The following is a 6012-nucleotide window of genomic DNA, read 5'->3' as shown; positions in this document are numbered from 1 at the left end:
CATATTGATATCTTCCATTTACATTAAGTATATTTTTTTAGGTCAAACTAATATATTAACACCAAGTTAATCATACAAATTCAAACAATAATATGATGTATAATTTCAATAACACCAGGCTAGTTGTCATATATAAATTCAAACAATAATACAAATCCAAACATTATCACGATACATAATTTGTTCAGAAAATAAAAATAAAAATACAACTATTAATGAAAATAATTTTTTGTGTATATCTAACCCCATGTTTCTCCTCTGTCGCCTGTACTCCAAGGCATTTCGTGTCTCGGATAAGATGGCTCGTACAACGGTCATACCAGAATTGCCTTCCTCAAGATCCCCCCTCTCTATGGCCTCTTTCGCAATCGTCATAATACGTCAACAGACCAAGGATCAGAAGTTGTCACCCCGCGTGCCTTGTCTAGTATTAAATGACTATAGAAACCATTGAATGTGTCATCAAGAACTATGTCACGGACTGTCAGAGGAGTAGATATGGATGAATGTATTGAATAATTTAAGGATACTTGAACTAACGCATGACCTACACATGAAGATATGGATACACCAGGCGCAACCCACAAGTTAACCAACCAGAGTGAAGGGTTATGTCGTCTAAGGGACACATCTGACAGTTGCCTTCGTACGAGCAGCAGGATATGTCATCTGGTATAGTGCGGTTAATAAACACCTGGAACACTTTTATCGCCTAATTCCCTTTGTATGGGCTAAAGGCGCAAGCGTGTGGACAATCCTCAGTGTAGTCCATGACAAGTTTCCATCTGAATATGTGAGGAAAGTGAGAGATGATCCAATTCTAAAAATGGTTCAGATAAAATATTAGTAACAAGTATAACACAATTGTTATGAAATTATTAGTAACAATAAATATTGCAAATAAATTACTGTAAACAGTGTGCAATTTTCATTCATTTGTCTTGTCTTTCAAAGATAAGTTTCACCTAGTTTGGAGTACATATAAACCAAACACGCAACCCCCGAGTTTCGCTCGTGGATCCGCTATAAGTCGGTAAATTATATCACATATACTACATCGACGTAGGTTGCACTTATATCCGCAAATATTGTCGTGCCAGCCTAGTATAGAAAGTATGAGTGCAATGCACATTGTCTATGGAACAAAACTTGTTCATCGTCAACCTCAACCTCTGGTGTTGCCCCCAGGTGGTATTTGTACAAGTTCTCCAAGTATTAAAATCGTGCATGAGTGTTTCTCATGGCATTAAACTCCTTCTGGGCCTCACCTGTGTTAGCTCCCAATAAAATCATCGTCAATTCAAGTGCTCCGCCTTTGTTGATCTAGGAATAATTTAGTAATCTTCCCCTAATTAGAATATGCGGAAGGCTTGAGACATCATCAAAGGTGATGGACATCTCACCGTGAGGGATGTGGAAAGATGATGTCTCTTTGTTCCATCTTTCCACAAAAGCCTCCAACATGCCCTGGTTAATGTTCATACATGCAGTAGCGCATAAACCTGCCAGCCCAGAGTAACAAACACAATCTTGAAACCATGTGTTTTTATTCTGTTTCAAGTTCAAAATCTTCACGGCATGGTTTATAGACTTTAAAGTTTCATGCTTCTTTAAAAATAAATATATCAACATCAATCGTAACTCAATTAGTATGAAATAGTTGTAACGTAAAAGTAAATAAATATACATCTCCTTCCCAGGCATGCCTGGCAACATGTTCAACATATAGAGAAAGTAAGGGGGTGTCATAAGGGCCTCTTGGAAAACTATCAGGAACGTGACTAACAACAAAAGGGACTTCAAAGGCTTTAGGGGCTTCATAAGCTTCATAAGTTGGAGGGTCAGCAAGAGAAACATGCCCTCAGGAGGTCGAAGTCTGACACACGCGACCTTGTGAAGCCCGAGACATCGGGCCACCTGAAATTGAGGCCTCTATGTCAAACAAATTGGCACTAACTCATGGCCTTGAGCACGCTTCCATGTCTCTACGAACAAATGCATGTTGGGATACACGATTGAGCCTCAACCTGTCCTGATTTTCAGCCATTGTTCATATGTTCCTATATTACGAAACAGAAAACAATATCAAAATCAAATAAATTTCAAAGATGCATCTCCATAAAAATATAACAACAAAACCTAGAAAAAAATCGGAGATGTATCTCCCTAAAATGTGCAATAGTGAAAAACTTCCAGAAAATGCAGATAATGCCCTAAACACAAACAAATTCATATGCATGTCCAAACAAAGTACCTGTTTTAAATGTAACTATAAACCAAAGCATTTTAAACAACCTATTTTACCTAATACATGCATCACAACTAAAAAATAGAAAGAATATTAGAAACTTACCGATTAAGAATTGTTGTGCAAAAGTTTGATTGGAGTGAAAGGAATCTACTGTGATTGATTGCAATGCAGTTAAAGAAGTGTTTAAGCTTGAAAATTGACCTTGTTTGTTCTTTATCATGAGCTCTAAAGTTGAAGTATTTTTGAAAATTTAGAAAATGAAGAAGGAAGGGGGAAGGTTCTGGCGCAACGTATATCAATTAAACCTCGCCCGGAGATGCATCTCTATAAAACTCATTGAGCTCAAAAACACTAACTTTTAAATTAAGGGGTTTTATGGAGATGCATCTCTAGAAATATTTTTGGGCAACATGGGGTGACTCACTCAGGAAATCCTTGGGGTGTGTTATTTGAGTGCGCCCGGAGATGCGTATTCAGAATCTATGGGTTTTTTTCATTTTTTCAGAGTGGTGAACTACCACCGCTAAGGGTGGGAAAAGTAATGCCCGTAAATTAAGGCTTAACTAACCTTTAATTGAATTGTTTTTGTTTTCTTACTAGTTTTTATAAGAGTTTCTCATTACATTATGTACTCATAATAAGTTCTCTAAATATAAAAATACAACCATTTAGAAGTTATTTTTGGGATGCATTCATTACATTGTTGTTTATTTGGTCTTGTTAGACGATACTATCGACCTAGAAGGGGGAGTTGAATAGATCAGTATTTAAAATTTAGCGCTTTTTAAAATTGTTTTTAAAGGTTACGAAAGCTCCCTAGACCAAGATCGTCTAAACGACCCGTTAATGGAAAGATCGGATATGTGTGAAACCAAATGGAATGACTAAGATAAAGATAATCAATAACTATCTTAATCAATCGATTAATTACATCAATCCTTGATATAGTTACCGCTAATGATGAGTTAACACAATAAGAGAACAAGTAAAATATTGATAAATTTGTGTGAAGTTAATTTTATCAAACACTTGGTGTGCACACTACACCAAGTCTCTATTTCACTAGAATTAATTGTACAAAATTTTCCTTAGTTACAATCAAAGTGATTGCACCAATTTATCGAACAACTTTAATGCACAACAACTAAGCGAGATGAAGTTTACAATTAATTTCGCACAAGATTCAATTTATGTAGAATTTAAAGAGTTAGAGAAAGAGAGAAACAACACCAGATTTGTTTAGGCAGTTCCCCTTTTGTCCTCACTTATGGTACGTCTGCCCCCAATTCTAAAACTAGAATTGAGATATTTATTATCAAATTGCAAAGTTTATACAAGAGAAGAAATTATCACCACCAAGCAAACCTAAGTGTTGTTGCATATCCTATTTACTTATCTCCCATTGATTCAAGTTGATCCAAGTGCTTCAAGCGTTCTGAACAAACCTCTGATTGTAGCTACCTTATTGCAAGAACTCAACGTTCTCCAAAACTCTAGCTCAGCTGATTTCGATCGGATATGCATGAAACCTCAGATTGTAGCTACCTTATTTCAAGAACTCCAAGTTCTCCAAAATTCTAGCTCGGATGACTTCAATCGCAAGATGCTTGAACCCAAACCATTCTTCACAATCCTTTGGTTACTGTTACTTGTTCGAACGAACCCACTGTTCTTCAAACCTTTCACTCGGCTGAATATGAAACAAAGATTTATGCAAAAATCCCCAATTCTTGAAGGACAAAACCCAACAGTTTTATTCAAGAAAAACTCACTCAAAGCCTCTATCCAAACTAAGATTATACAATCCTATTTGGACGTTATCACCACAACAATGCACTATGATCAACAAAAAGATTTATGTGTAGTTGTTGAAACATGCAATAAAGAATGAAGATGAATAGGAACTTTAGTGTATATCTTTCATTTTTCTTGTTAATCATTGAAAAAGAAACTCTATAATATATATATATATATATATATATATATATATATATATATATATATATATATATATATATATATATATATATATATATATAAAATGCATAGACCAAGTCACAAACACAACAAAATATTTTTGCAAAAATACACAGCAGAAAATTGAGTAACAACAACGACCACTCGACCTGTTCACACAGATCACTTGACCTGTTCACACAGGTCACTTGACCTGTTCACACAGGTCACTTGACCTGTTCAAACCCGCAGCAAAATTACTCAAGTGAAACTGGCAATGAATCGACCTATGACTCGACATGTTCAGACCCGAGAGTTACACTGAATGGGATATGCATTAATGAGTCGACTGCTCCAAGGCATGAGTCGACTCAAAGTTCTTAAACTGTCAAAAATGAGTTCTGAGACATATTTTTGTCAATTCAAACCATTCTCTTATAAACCTAAGGTACCAACGATGATCAAGTGCATTATTCATATCTATGAGATGCTCCTATATGCATGGACACATTAAACTTATACTTTGAGCATGTTGGAGGATGAATGCATTCTATGATATGATGACACCGTCCAAAATACACATTTTGAGCAACTAAAAATGTTTGACATCATTAAAACAAGGACTAAGAATTTATGCCCTCACATGTTTCACATAGTAAAATTTTAAGAGGTATGTTTAGAAGTTATCTTTATGTAGTATTATATTTTTAAAAGCACCCGTCTATAGTGATGACTGTAAAATACCTTATGAAAGGTGTCAATAATATGTCGTCCCAGGAAGGTATCACCTCGCCCCTGGATTTTTCTATTGCCCAAACATGAAAAATATGGGATAAGATATTTTCTTGGATAGAGAGAAGTCAGGGTCATTAACTGACTCGCACCCCCTTGAAAATAAGGATTAAATAGTCCACCATTGATTAGGTGGAAAGTGACCTTTCCCAAGAGAATCATGGGCTCTAAAGGCTTATATAGATATTTTTCCTCCATAGAAAGAGGAGGACAGATCTTAAGCCATACAGATCATACCCCAACACATTTTTATACGTAAGCACATCACTTCATATGAGGTATATCACCTCACGTGAGTAGGACCTCTAAACCACCGCAAAACACCATCATACATGGCTTCTTACCTCCGCAAGCAAACCCAAACCACCATACAGTATAATATACCTATTAAGGCCTCTAAGTCCCCATGCCCTTGCATGAGGAACACACACCAATATTTTTTACTAATAAACTTTCAAAAGTTTGAAAATTATATTTCTGACACACTCATTATTTTTTATTATTCATTTGGTCACACTCATTATTTTTTTATTATTCATTTGGTCACACTCACTAAAAGTTAAAGGAGTTTGTTTGAAAGATAACTATTGTACACACCTAAAAAAACCAATTAAAAATAAGGATGTGTCGGAAAGATATCTTTTAGCAAGGCTAAATATATTTTCCTCTTTAAATTAAAGATGTTTAATAAATTAATCCTTTATTTTTTTTATATCAGATTAGTATTTTAAGTGAGATGTATTTGACTAAGATTTTTAAAAATATTTTTAAAAAATAATGATAATTTTTTATACAATTATTTTTTATAAAATAAAAATAAATTTTGTCGGATTCAATTAATACAATTAGTTTTTTAAAGCAATAAAATTTATTGACATTAAATTGAAAGTTCTAGTAAAAAAATGATATTTAAAAGTATACAAATTTTAATGGATTCTCTCTGAAATAAAATTTTAAAGATATCTTAAATTTGAAATATTGATAGTAACAATCTCACTCAAATTCTAGACTTT

The sequence above is a fragment of the Lathyrus oleraceus genome, chromosome 5 (genome assembly GCF_024323335.1).
Source record: "Lathyrus oleraceus cultivar Zhongwan6 chromosome 5, CAAS_Psat_ZW6_1.0, whole genome shotgun sequence".
In the NCBI taxonomy this organism is placed as follows: domain Eukaryota; kingdom Viridiplantae; phylum Streptophyta; class Magnoliopsida; order Fabales; family Fabaceae; genus Lathyrus; species Lathyrus oleraceus.
This window is presented reverse-complemented; position numbering follows the sequence as displayed.